Source organism: Mustela putorius, unplaced genomic scaffold, assembly GCF_011764305.1.
Source record: "Mustela putorius furo isolate JIRA1106 unplaced genomic scaffold, ASM1176430v1.1 tig00000145_pilon_pilon_pilon, whole genome shotgun sequence".
In the NCBI taxonomy this organism is placed as follows: Eukaryota; Metazoa; Chordata; class Mammalia; order Carnivora; family Mustelidae; genus Mustela; species Mustela putorius.
In genome coordinates, this window is record NW_025421294.1 from 17,901,067 (window position 1) to 17,916,026 (window position 14,960).

Consider the following 14,960-nt stretch of genomic DNA (forward strand, 5'->3'; position numbering starts at 1 on the left):
ATAAAATTTAAATCTGAAGGAAAAGGGGGAACCCAAGTGATATTTTATTATAGCAATCAAAATAAGCAACACCTCTCTCTCCCTCTAAATTTTATATGAAGAAAAAAACCATTGACATCACAACTGCTGTCAGAGACTTTAGAGTAAGACCCTACTATTTCTCAATCTCTTCTTGTTTAAAAAACAAAAGTTTAAGAATGAGATGAAAAATGAAGATGGAAATATCACTTGAAGTGCTTTCAATATGCATAGTAACTATTATTACAATAATGAGCCAGGACAATGCATTATGTCATTGACAGGTAGAAAATCATCATGAGTATTTTGCAATATCCATAGCTAACAGGCTGGAAAGAAAGTTAGTCTAAAAAATAAAATGGCATTCATCAGATCTCTCAAATAAATATATGACGATTTGTGTTTTAGGAACCATTCGTGTATGTTTCTGTGCATCTGGAATTTAGGAACTGAAAAGTCCTGAGATGTCTTTTCACCATCAGATGGGTGATTACTGGACTCAGGTGTGTCTCCCCCAGGGGCACTGAATGCTCTCCAAGACAAGAATCATATCCATTTTTGTTCATCACCGGAACCCATCACCGGCATCAGGCACAATGCCTGGCACTGTGTTCAACAAACAGTCACTGGATGAGTGGCTACATTGACATATCCCCATTCCAGGTCTGGTTCTTTCATTTTTCAGTTGAGGAAGTTGAGGCCAAGAACAGCTAAAATCCTCATCTTACACATCTAGTGGCAAAACTGGCTCTAGAATGACCCTCTGCCTCCTTCCAACTCATTAAGGAGAACTGCTGTTTTGTGCAATTTTTTATCACTCCTTTACAGGACGATTGTTCTAAAGGAAAACAGAATCTTTTATCTTAGATCTTGTTGGAAAGATAGTAGGATTTTAACATATCTTTGGAATCTTGCCTTTGACACTTTGTTCTTCGGGAGTGCCCTGAGGAGAAAAATGTGGGCCCTAGGAAGAAAACTTAGTCCTTGACTCAGCAAACTGTTAAAAAACTCCTTTTGCTTTCTTCTAATAGGTGAAAAGTTTTGAGAGAGACTCTGCAGCTATGTTTTTTGGGTTTGCTTTGTTTTGTTTTTTTAAAAAGATTTATTTATTGTTTGAGAGAGGGAGCACGCACCAGTGGGAGGAGGGGCAGAGGAAGAGGGAGAATCTCCAGCTGACACCCCACTGAGCTCGGAGCCCTCCATTGGGCTTGATCTCTTGACACAACCAAAAGTCAGACACTCAACCAATGGAGCCATCCAGGTGCCCTAGCAGCTATGTTTATTTTAAAAACTGCAAAACTAAGTGCTACTCAAGTTCTTCTGAATAAAATGGTCACTGCTTATGATGATGACTAGTTGTGAATAATAGTTTGGATAATATTTTTAAAAATTTTTAATCAAATCCCCTTATATTTTGAACAGGTATAATTAGTCAAAAAATTCTTTTAAATAGGCTTGATGCTCAATATGGAGCCCAATATAGGACTTGAACTCACAACCTTGAGATTAAGACCTGAGATCAAGACGTGAACTGAGATCACGAGTTGAACGCTTAACTGACTGAGCCACCCAGGCACCCCCAATTTTCTTATAATCAGTGTCTAGCACAAACTTGGTACAATAGGCTACATATTTATACATGTATACACATATTATATATTTATAAACTTTAGATGCTAGTAGTATGCCCTAATTTTTAGGTATAAGCTGTGTTGGCCAAAGGAGAGTCCCTGACGTCTTTCCTGAAGTAAGTATCAGGCACTGAAATTTGTGAGCTTCAATTTCTACACATGGCAAGCAAGCTCCGTTATCATGCAATTGGAGAGGAACCCCGGAGCCAGTCTGCCTGGGTGAGAATGGTGGCTGTACCCCTTATAAAGTAGATCACTGAGGGCGAGTTAGCATGTTCTCTTCCAAGTACACCCAGGCCCTTACACACCTCAATTTTCCCATCAGTAAAATGGGTTAATAATAACATTTGCCTCATAGAGATCTTGTCCTAAGTAAAATACTTAGGACAGTGTTTGGTGTATAGTGCCCACTAAATGAATGCTTTTTATTACTCAATTATAAACAAAATGTTGTTGAGAATAGTAATTTTGCTTGTGTATTTGTTCCAAAAGGAAGAAAAACAGCCTCCTTGCTCCCTCAATGTAAATGAATGTCTAGTAATACTTTGCGGGAACAGCCCTCTCCTACTCCACGTGTCTGGAGTGCAGGTCGTGTTGATGCCATCTTTGTTCCAGTTGTGCGCATATGACTCACAACGGGCATGGGGTGCAATCAGAGCCAGAGGTGTGACTTGATGGCATTTGCTGAGATCACTGGGATTATAATACTGTCGGAGGCACTGGATTCAAAGATACCTGAAGCTAACTGTACCCTGAACTTGCCATCCATGGGGACAATGAATTCCTTTTTACAACAGAAGCCTCTTGCATTTGTTCTTTACTATCTGTGATCCAAGTCATATAAACTTATATAGAAGAGCTGCTTAGGAAGATCTCACAAAAAACGTAGATGATATAAAAAGAGTGATATAAAAGTGATTTAGTTGGTGCCAGAGAGGAAAAATAATGTGGTTAAGCACACAGACTCTGAAGCCAACTGCCCAGTTATAAATCCTGGTACTAGAGCTCAGCAGCTGCAGGACTTTGGACAAGTCACTTACTTATTTGTGCCTCTATACCATCCTCTGTAAACTGCAGGCAGTGAGAATATCCACCTTCCAGGGGTGTTTTGAGGATTAAGTAAGTTAGTATATGTAAGGTCCTTAGAACAATGCCTGAGATGTAACGTGCAAATGGGACACAAGCCCATTTTTTCACTATTATTCAAATCTTAAATAAGTGGTGGCATAGTGTACCAAAGAAAAGGTAGGGAAAATGGCTCTTATGTCATGCCAGCTGAGATTTTTCTGTATACAAAGGAAGAAACTGCTAAATTAAAAATGCCTCTTTGTAGCACTTTCCCGAATAGATATTTCTTCAAAGAAGTCATACAGATGACCAACAAGCATGTGAAAAGATGCTCAACGTCACTAGTCAGGAGGGAAATGCAAACCAAACCCACAAGATATCACCTCACACCTATAGGAGTGGTTACCGTCAAAAAACCCCAGAAAGTCACAAATATTGGGTGGGATGTGGAGAACCGGAAAAGCTTGTGCAGTTTTGGGGGGAATGTAATGAGCATTTACTCTGGAAAACAGCACCATGGTCGTTTCTTAAAAATTCAAAAAGTTAAAAGTAAAAAAATAAAAATTACCGTATGATCTAGCAGTTCCACTTTTCAGTATAATCCAAAGTTATTGAAATCAGGGTCTTGAACAGATACCTGTACATCCATGTTCACAGCAGCAATATTGACAGTAGCTGAAAGGTGGAAACATGCCAAATATCCATCAGTGAATGAAAGGATAAACAAAATGTGGTATACACATACAATGGAATGTTGTTCAGCCTTAACAGTAAAGGAAATTCTTATTTATGCATTTATTTGAGAGAGCGCGCACCGGGAGGGGAAGGGCAGAGGGAGAGGGAAGGAATCTCAAACAGACTCCATACAGAGCGTGGAGCCCGACACGGGGCTCAATCTCAAAACCCTAAGATCATGACCCAAATCTGAAACCAAGTGTCGGACACTTAACTGACTGCACCACCCAGATGCCCCAACAGTAAAGGAAATCCTGACACGTGCTACAACACTGAGGGACATTGAGGATATTATGTTACATAAAATAGGACAATCACAGATAGACAAATATTGCATGATTCCAAGTATATGAAGCATGTAGAGTTGTCAAGAAACTAGAAACATAAAGCACAATTGAGGTGGCTAGGGCTGGAACAATGGGCAGCTGAATGGATAAAGAGTTTCAGTTTTGCAAAGTGACAAAGGGCTGGAGATCGGTTGTGCAGCAATGTAAATACTAATGAACTGTAAACCTAAATACTATGTATTTATGTACAATGTATGCACAATGTATGTACAATGTAAATACTAATGAACTGTAAACCTAAAAATCGGTTATGATGATACATTTGATGTCATGAGTATTTTTCTATAAAAATGAAAAAATTTAAATAAAAAGAATTCTTTAAGTATCTCTGGTCGCCCTCTAGGTAGCATGGTATCTGATACCGCTGGAACTCACTGACATTGAATGAATAAATGAATACTCCTGGAATAAACCTAATGACAAAACAAGAGAAGGGCGAGGGAGTTTAAAGAGCGGAAATATTTGTGGAGTAAAATGGAATCAAGTGTCAAGTGCTATGTGAAAATTTATTATGTGGATGAGAAGACAGACTACATAATAAAAAAGTATAGGGCATGGGGTCTGTAGATATTGGTTCCAGTCTTGACTCATTAACTCATTTGTTTTTCTCATTCATAAAATATTTACTGAGCACCTACAACTTACCAGCCACAGGCACTGTTCGTGTGCATCAGTGAACAAGACTCTCCTGCCCTGTGGGGCTTATTTCTAGTGGGAGAGGACAGCAATATTGAACTTCTGGTTCGAGTTGGATGTGTGACATCAGACAAGTCCCACAAGTTTTCTGGGTCCTAATTTCCTCATATGTACAATGAGATGCATGTGTCAGGAGGAACAAAGTGACGCTTTTCCTTTTCACATTCCAAAGGATTTGAAAATTACATGTAAATATGGAACAAGGACATAAGAAACCACTAGGGGGCAAAATGAGCACGGCATAAACATTGTACTGATGTAAAATGTGAAAAACAAAAACGTGATTTCACTCTGTGGAATTTAAGAAACAAAACAAATGAGCAAAGGGGAGAAAAGAGAGAGAGAGAGAGAGAGGCAAGCCAAGAAACATATTCTTATGTATAGAGAACAAATTGATGGTTCCCGGTGTGGGGAATGGGGGGTGATGTTGGTGATGGGGATTAAGGAGAGCACTTGTCCTCGTGAGCACCAGGTAATACATGGAAGTGTTGAATCACTATACTGTACACCTGAAACTAATATTACACTGTATATTAACTGAAATTAAAAGAAACCTGTAAAAGAAATTTTTTAAAAAGGAGTCACCCTTTTTGCATGAAAAAATAAGCAAATAATGAGTGTTGTATATTATTGTAGGTAGAGAAAGCTCTACAGAACAGTTATCCCAATAACTATTCAAATAACTATGCTTTATTCTACAAATAAAGTACTTGATTTAGAGATCATGTTTGTCTGAGGAATAACAGCAGTTAAGTAGCAGAATGCTTGATTATTAATTGAAAAGCGTTACTAAAATGCATATAATAAGAACATGTCTGCAAAACCACAAAATACCAACATTGCACTGGGTGTGGTGCAAAAACAATGAATACTCTTATGCTGAAAAGAAATTTAAAAAAAAGATTTTATTTATTTATTTGACAGAGAGAGAGATCACAAGTAGGCATAGAGGCAGGCAGAGAGAGAGTGGGAAGCAGGCTCCTTGCTGAGCAGAAAGCCCGATGTGGGGCTCCATCCCAGGACCCTGAGATCATGACCAGAGCTGAAGGCAGAGGCTCAACCCTCTGAGCCACCCAGGTGGCCCTCAACCAACATTTTCAGTCTTTTTTTTTTTTTTTAACATTTTCAGTCTTGATGCAGCACTTTACCCTTTATTAGATGTGATGATCTGATACATATTTAGAATTCTTTCACTGCCTCATTGTTACCAAAGCGTATCAGTCTCTGATTACAAAAGCAAATGTATATTTTTCCCCTTGTATCCCACTGGGAAGTGGTAGTTTTAAAATGTAAAAAAATGTTTTTGACAGTCTTCTTTCAAAAGCTGGAGCTTAATTCCCTATTCCTTGGATATAGGCCAACTTTAGTGATTTCTCGCCAATAGCATGTGTTAAAAGTGACACTGTGTGCTTTCTAAGGATAGTGCAGAGGGAGGAATACAGCTCCTGGCTGACTCTGTCTTTCAGGATACTCTTCCTCAGAACACAGCCACCGTAATCTGAAAAGGGCCATGTTATAGGGAGAGGCGCATGTAGGTATAACGACTGAGTGCTGCATCAAAGGTTCCAATCAGGAACTAGCCTCAGAAGTCAGACCTGTAAAGGAGTGAGCTCTCAGATGATTGCAGATGATGATTGCAAACCCTAGCCTTTAGGTTCCCCAGCTGAAGCTGTGTGGAAGAGAGATGAACTCTCCTTGCTAAGCACTGCCCCAAATTACAGATTTATGAGGAAAATTAATGTTATTATTGTTTTAGGCCATAAAGTTTTGAGGTGTTACTTTTACAAAGCAATAGAGAACCAGAACAGGAGCTAGTTGTCTTTGGGAATATGGCCCAATAATTTCATAAAAATAAACTGCCTGAGGATTACATCAGTGCTTCTGTGGGCTCCAACCAGAACGGACCCACTCCCACCTGCCCTGAAAACAATAAAAATATGCTCAAGTTATGCTATCGCTCACTGCCAAATCTCATGTGCACTGACGCTCGGGACTACAGAGTCTTGGAGACAGATCAAGCCTTGTCCTTCCAGGCATCATTTTCACTGACATCCATTGGCAGGTTACTATAAATGTTCTCCCAAGCAGCCCATCTGCGAAGGGAGTCTTTTCTTGGTCTGGACTTTCTAGTTCACAAACGAGGAACGGCAAGCTTGGCTGGATAGAAACTCAGTAATGACTTCATCAAGCAGGAAGCCCTGAGGAACAGGAGCATTTCTCCAGGCGGGTTACTGAAGATGGCTAGCTTGCAGCCAGTTTGCAAGGAAGATGGGAATAGTGGGCTTCTTTGAGCTTAAAACACCAAAAAGCAGAAGTAGAGTCTGTGTGTCATTTATAGTGACTGGCACATGTTAGATTCTCAGTAAATATTTGTTAAATAAATAAATATCACAAACACAGCATTATTTAATGCCTTATTGTTAGAATACTAAATGTTACATCCTAATAGAGCATCTGATGTAATGAGATGGTTACAATGACTCACTTATTCACCATCTCATCTTCATTCATCACCTACCATCTGAAAGTCTTAGAAAGGATACAGTGATGAATCTGACACTAATCAGATCAGTAAAATTGATGAAATTCTTTGTTCTGAGCACCTATTCAGCCTATCATTGAAGGAGGGATTGGCAGAACACATGACACTCAACACTGGACAGATGAGATTGGCAGCAGCTTTTTCATCACATTTACCCACAGCCCTTATGAGGAGGGCACTGAAAGCCATGCAGAGCCATGAGGGGTTGGCACACAGGAATAGAGTGAACCAGCACGGGCCATGGGGGAACTCTGTAGTGTCAAGAGGGTGGGGTGATTCCCAGCTTTCTACAGGGGTATATGATTGGCTTATAGGAAGCTCATAGGAAGGTAAAACCAATTAGGTTGGAGGCCATGTTGGGTGGAGCTGGTGTGGCTGATGGGGGAGCTAGCAGGTGGGAGCATTTCCTGCTGGGTAGGGGACACATCTGGCAAGAGAAAAGGAAGTCACTGCTAGGCTTTTGGGGCCCCATGAGGGTCAGAAAGGTCAAGACAGCATTTGAAATTTAGATCTTATAGTACATCTCTTGGCCTCTGATCTTCCCTTGTAAAATCAGGTGGTGGGAAACAAGTGATCTCAAGGCTCCCATCAGTTTTAATTCTCTTTAATTCTCATTATGTGAAGCCACTCAAATGAGAGGTCACTCTCAGAGGCACTTGCTGTCCTGATTTGTCTGTGAAGACCTGTCTATTTTTGTCGATGTTGGCGATATCTCTGCAAATTCAGGCTAATCTCCTAGGGCCCTCTGAAAATGTTAAGGTGAAGTTGAAGCACTTTATTTCCAGTGAGTGGGAAGGGGAGTACATTAGAACATTTAGCACAGAAGTAAATTTTGGCATTATCAAAAAGAGCTCTTAGAGAGTCCAGGAAAGAAATGATATTTATAGGCCCCAAATCAACTATTCTTTTAAGTAATATTAAGTTTTTTAAAGTAAAATCTTAGCAAGAGTTAAGAAATGTTTATATTTTCTTTCAGAGGTAAAAATTCATTATCTCAGCCAGTATGGGATTTTTGAGTCTTATTAGATGCTGCAAATTTAGGAGTACAGGGGAAGAGTCAAAAGCACCTTGCTTGTTTAATTTCAATCAGAAGGAAAAAATGTTTGTCTTTGACTTCCAAACCTAAATTTGCATTATGTAATAAAAACTGTAAGTTTGGGGCACCTGGGTGGCTCAGAGGGTTAAGCCTCTGCCTTCGTTCAGCTCAGGTCTTGATCTCAGGGTCCTGGGATCGAGCCCCACATCAGGCTCTCTGCTCAGCAGGGAGTGTGCTTCCCCCTCTCTCTCTGCCTGTCTCTCTGCCTTCTTGTGATCTCTCTCTCTCTGTCAAATAAATAAAATCTTTTTTAAAAAAAGCTAAGTTTGATTTCACATGCCTCTGTTTCAACATAAAATTATCCTCATCTCAGGAAAAGAACTTAAGTTAATGTTATCAATAGTCTTAGTAACAAAAACTATCTAAGTACATAAAGAGCATTATGGTTAAGAGAGAGTCATCTGCTCTCTCTAATAGTCATAAGAGTAACTGTTCTCTGCTCAGAAAAGATGTGTTCTCCAAGATTTAAGAAATAATTAAAGAAAGTAGAATAATAATGAAAAGAGTGTGCTGCCTATGGGTTTCAAGCTAGGATGCTCTCCTACTTGGTTACCTGGCCCAGTGACCTATTTCTTATTCTGGCCAGACACCATTATTATCAAACATTAATATGAAATCAAATAAAAATAAAAAATTTAAATTGTATAGTTTGGACATGTGACCTCCAAAGAATGTTTCAAATTTACATTTAAATTTATCTGGCTTAAAGCTCCCAGACCAGCAATATCTTGTGTTGGAAATATTGTCTTGTAACAAAATAAAGTTTAATATGACTGTCCTTACAACAGTAAAGAGTTAAACTGTAATGAAAAGCTGTGTTGCTTGCAATGTCTAACTGGGCATCATGAAGAATTCTAACAGAAAAATATAAAAAATGAATTGCCTAAGGAAAGTGTCATGTATTAAACTTACATTCATTTCTAGGCTGCTCTCTTACTGACGATAATAAAACCTGATCCCTCTATCATTTTAAGAAGCATTATATTAAATTTTTTATGGCGATTGGTTTAGTGGCTAGGACACTGCCATTTTTCTTCTTTGAAAATGAACATATTTTCCACAACATAAGTCATAATATGCACTGTATCCTGATAAACTCTGTGAAGAGGAGAGAAAGGGAGATAAAGCAGAAAGATGAGCACATTTTCTTTAATGTTTGAAATAACATGAAACACACCAAGAAAATCAAATATGGGTACCACTGTTCAAAATTTTCAAGTATGACTGCTCTAACGTATTAAACCAATAGTACCTGACATCAAAAGGTATGTGTGAGAGTAAAATGCACAACACAGAGAAGCCCAATTGGGAAAATATAGGACAGAAGATGACAGAAGCATACTTCTAATATACTCCATAGGATCAAAAGGCAAATTATAAGACAATACAAAATCTGCAGGGAAGCATCAGAGTGAATGTATGTAATTGATTTTGGAAAGAGATAGTTTGTTCAAGCCCAATCATGGCCGTTCTTCAAAGTCCATTTTGGTTGCTGACAAAATCCTACAGCTTCTATAGCTATATAGATGTAGCAATGACCATAAGTTCAAATATTCACTGAGCACTTAGTATTTAGGCCTTGATTTTGCAGGCATTATCTCAAACAATCTTTGTAGCAAGCACGTAAGATGAATACTGTTATCCTCTTGCTCTTTGCCCAAGAGAAAAGTAAGGCACAGTGACTTTGCTAACTTCACGGCGAGTGAGAGAGGATGTAAATCCAGGCCATCTGGCTCCAGACATGCTCCCTTAACCACTATACACTATTAATTCAAATACATGATGAATATACACTATTAATTCAATAGCCCTCTGAACATGAGGTAATTTGTCATGTGCCCAATGAGAAGATTACAAAAAATATGTTTATCAATTTGAATACATACACATTTGAGAATATAGATACAACTATCAATTAACTGCAATTTTAGTGTGTATGTGTGTCTATATATATACATGCATATATATGTATGTACATATAAAATACTTTATATATATGAAATCACGTTAGGTAAGTTAGCATATTCATTAAAATATTGTCCTTTTAAACAATTTTTTTATTATGCTAGTCACCATACAGTACATCATTAGTTTTTGATGTAGTGTTCCATAATTCACTGTTCGCGAATAACACCCAGGGCTCCATGCAATCCGTGCCTTCCTGAATACCCATCACCAGATATTGCCCTTTTTATGTTCACGTTATGTGATGCAACAATACAGACTAATGGTTTAGCACAAGAACTCTGGAGCCAGACCGGGTTCAAAGCTCAGCTTTAGTATTTCCTATCTTGTAATGTTTGACAAGTTATTTAACCTCTCTGTTCTCAGTTTCATCATATGTCAAGTATAAAGTACCTACCTTGTCAGGCTGTTAGGAAAAGTAACTGAGTAGAAATGTATGAAGGACTCAGAGCAGTGCCGGGCACATAGTAACCATATGCTGGTGTTAGCTCTTACATTTTTTCCTACATGCTTCACTCTCACCTTTGGCAGGAGGGGTTCTGCCATCACTAGCCTAGCCCTCAGATGCTGCGTTTTACAGTACCTCCCTTTCTAAGTTGTTCGGGATACACAACGTCCACTACTGCCTCTGAAGTTCTTACTCCAAACCACAATATCCATTCACCTAATATTAGAAATGCTTGATTTGCTATTTGAGAGGTTGTCGGATATCTACAATAAAAATACAGCATGGCTTCAAAAAGTAGCTTTAAAAGCCCTGTTGTTGTTTTTGTTTTTGTTTTGTTTTCTTACAGCATGAGGCACTTGGAACATTCACGTCAAAATCCCAAGAATAAATGCTAAAATGGGGTTAAATGTCCTTGCCTTTTAATAACCCAATTTGTCTGAAAGCATCCAGTGTTGTTCCAGGCAAATCTGACTTCCCAAGATAGTAATTTATTGTTCTAAGTAAAATAATTGAAATAACAGAAGCAGAATTTGAGGAGGAAACTCATTTCTAAGGGATAAAGGATAATTTGGAGGACATATAATTGTCATATTTGGGAAATGGAGTTATATCATTAATATTCAGGGATAGTGAAAATAGATCTTGGGCATTTACACTGGTTTTCACCACAATTATTAGGTTTCATTATACAACTTGACACCGTAAGTACACAGCTGTCAAATCCCCACCTCATTTGGTGCTGGTGGATATAGCTGAGAGTAGGGGAAACTAACCATGCTCAAACCAGAATTTCCTGACAAAATTCCCCATGACATATTTACTATAAAACAGAGGGGAAAGAAGTCAACTCTAAAATCTAAGCACAATTTCACTGACATCCTAAAAAAAAAAAAAAAAAGTTTTCTGTGTTTATGAAGTATGTAAAAGTGTTACTGTGTATTCTAGCATGACTGTCAAACTAATTAGAAGATACCACTCATAATTAAAATGTTGTTGTTGTTGCTGTTGTTGTTATTATTATTATTATTATTATTTTGGTCACAAGTTTGGTAACTGACATATCAAGTCCCAGGGATGACTGAGCCACTGTTACAAGCGCACTTCATGTTCTGTCAAGTCTTGACTTGGTTGAGGTTTTCTCCTCCTAATGAATACAATTCAGTGACTTTAACAGAGGTCAGCACAATAGCCAAGTACTGCAGTTTGCTTTAATATAACTCTCCGAAGACTGTCCTGAAGTGGGGGGATGCGACACCAAAAGAAAAAAAAAAAACAAACACTTTTTCCTCCCAAAAGAGAGGTCTACCTGACTAGCCACAAAATTGACTGCTATTCTCCAAGGTTCTCTGCAGGATGGTTTATACTTCAAAGTCAAACAATGTGGAAGATTTCATCATGTAACTTCACTTTTTTTGCTTGTCTTATTGAGTAAGGGACAGGTGAGGCTAGGTAGGGAGAGACAGGTAGGGGGGCTATGTGACTAGGCTCACAAAATCCCAGATGAGGAGAAATGTTATAGACAAGATGTTAACCAGAGGGAAGGCAACACTAAGCCCCCAGTGACAATCCATTTGGGACCCTTCTCCCTCTACAGAGCTTCTTTTTCTTCCCTTTCTGTTCTCACCTTTGCTTAATAAACTTTCACTTCATTTCACTCTTTTGTGTCTGTGAAATTCATTCTTCAGGTCCATGAGACAAGAACCCTGCAACCCTGCAACATTATCAAGTGGGACAAGGGTTCGCGAAGAAGGAAATCCAGTAAATAGGGTCATTGTTTTCACAGATAGAAGCAGAATTTCAATAACATCTACATCTAACAATTCATTTCTAAGCAGGTAATATTTTATGCTCATAATCTTACATTTTGTTTAAATTTGAGAGTAGTGGGACGCCTGGGTGGGTTTAAGCCTCTGCCTTCGGCTCAGGTCATGATCTCAGGGTCCTGGGATAAAGCAGTTCTCTGCTCAGCGGGGAGCCTGCTTCCCCTCCTCTCTCTGCCTGCCTCTCTGCCTGCTTGTGATCTCTCTCCCTCTGTCAAATGAATAAATAAAATCTTTAAAAAATATTTTGAGGGGCACCTAGGTGGCTCAGTGGGTTAAAGCCTCTGCCTTCAGCTCAGGTCATGGTCCCAGAGTCCTGGGATCGAGCCCTGCATCAGGCTTTCTGCTCAGCCTGAGGGGGAAGCCTGCTTCCCCCTCTCTCTCTGCCTGCCTCTTTGCCTACTTGTGATCTCTGTCGAATAAATAAATAAAATCTTTAAAAAAAATTGAGAGTAGTATCTCTTTTGATGGGAAGAAATGGAGACATGAGAAGAAACAAGAGACTCAAATTTTCTTTCACCATAATATCACTAAGTAGATGAATAGATTATTGCATATTGCCAATAACTATAATCTCAGCTTCATAGGTAATACGTTTTAGAGAGCATAACTATATAATTTATCAAACTAGGGTATTTTTGATAGCAAAAAAGGGACAATATTAATAATTATTCTGGAGAAAACAGGCATAAAAAGGACAATGTGGGGGCACCTGGGTGGCTCATTGGTTTAAAGCCTCTGCCTTCGGCTCAGCTCGAACCCCGCATCCCGCTCTCTGCTCAGCAGAGCTCTCTGCTCTCTGCCTGCCTCTCTGCCTACATGTAATCTCTGTCTGTCAAAAAGGGACAATGTGGCTGGCTCCAGCAAATCTGAATACATGGTCATTCTCCCAACAGTTGTTCAGATGGTACCTACATCAGTAAATTCTAAAATGATTTATAAAAGTTGGTAAATTGAATTATTTGATGAGCTATTTCAGAAATTTCCTGAGGAAATTAGCTGCCCATTCATCTCAAGAGTATACTCATTGGTTCTTCAGTTTGTTATGTCCTTTTCCTATTATTATTTTTGTTTGGAGGGGAGTGTGGAATTTTGTTAATTGGTTGGTTTTATTTGTTTCCTTATAGTGTATAAGTTGAAAAAAAACTCTTTTAACCAGTGAAATTTTATCATTCCTTTGGAAACTGGTCCCAGAGCAATGGCCTGGTTTCTTTTGTAAAGACCACAAGATTTGGGGGCCAGCATATAATGCAAGGGCTCATGGTATAAATTTTAATACTATAAGCTCAGAAGACATTTCTGCTCATTGGCTAATACCATGGCATTCAGAATTAGGATTCCTGCACTTTCAGAAGTGATTTAACACTCCGTGGTTTAACACAGAAGCCAGAACAATCAAAAGGAAAGAATCTACTTATGCCTCTCTTTAGTTCATAACCTTCAGTGGTTCTGCTTTGTCTTTCAGAACCAAAACAAGAATCCCACAAGACACTCTGTTCCTGGTCCTTACCTGTAGCCTTAGCCTCAACTCCTATGTGGCTCTCCTTTATGGTCTCTCCAAACATCCTGGCTTCATTGAAATCAGTTATTTCCAAAGTCTGATTTTATCCAAGAGACATTTCTAGTTGTCACAAGGTGGCAGTGGGGATGCGGGGCTGTGCTACTGGCATCTGGTTGGTACAGGTCAGGGATTTTGCTAAACATCTTACAGCTAGTAAGGCAGCATCCTCTGTCTCCTGCCCCGCCAGAATCATTTAGATAAAAATGTTAATAGTGCAAAGGTTGAAGAACCCTTATCTACACCTTTTCTGACACCTTATTTTCCTTAATCCCAGGCCTTGCACACACTATTCCCACTGCCTGAAATATTCATGCTCTCCCCCTCCTCTCTTTCCTCTTTTCTTTAATACATTCCTTTTCACCCTTTGATCATCACCTTTTCGCAGTGGCTTTCCGGATTTTCCGCCCCCGATAAATATTACACTCTTTCAGAGAATTACGTAGGACTTGAGAATATTAGTTACAGCTTTACGTATACTTTTACGTGTTTGATAACCCCACCCCCAACGAATCGCAAGTGAGCCGTACCATTTAGTTTGCATTCATCATAGTAGTCCCAACAGCTAGTACAGCGAGGTGAGTTGTCCTTTATACTGCGTTCAATTATTAAATGAACATTTAACAGCCTCACTTACAAAATGAGAAGAATAATCATCTCATTAGGTTGTAAGGAGTAAATAATACACATAAATTCTGTAACACTGTGTCTAGATCACACTGAATCCAGAGAGACCGACGCTCTGTAGTTTGTGTACAGGAGACAGGCTCTACCCGCTCAGTATCGGCGTTTGCACGACATCTTCCACGCCTCCTGTCTGCAAACGATTTTTCCCTCCTCTAAATAGTTAGCAACAATTGCTGCGCCTGCGCTTTTCTGCCTCTATCGCGAACCCGGCTACCGGAAGTGTCTTCCTTCTTCTCATTGGCCCGCCACTGGACGGAGTTTGTGGATACTGCGCATGCTCCATAGCAGGTTGGCTCCTCCCCGGCTCCTCCCCGGCTCCACCCCGTGTCCGCCCTGGAGGGGCACAAAT

At 39.3% G+C, this 14,960-nt stretch overlaps 1 protein-coding gene across 1 annotated transcript in view; it reads right to left on the reverse strand.

Annotated features, from left to right (window-relative positions):
• The window catches only part of KCTD16 (potassium channel tetramerization domain containing 16), a 299,488-nt gene extending 296,102 nt beyond the window's left edge, over nt 1–3,386 (reverse strand). Inside the window, exon 1 of the mRNA XM_004744714.3 lies at nt 3,286–3,386. The gene's annotated coding sequence lies outside the window, so the exon portion shown is untranslated. The remainder of the gene's footprint in view (nt 1–3,285) is intronic.
• Between the last annotated feature and the right edge of the window lie 11,574 nt (nt 3,387–14,960).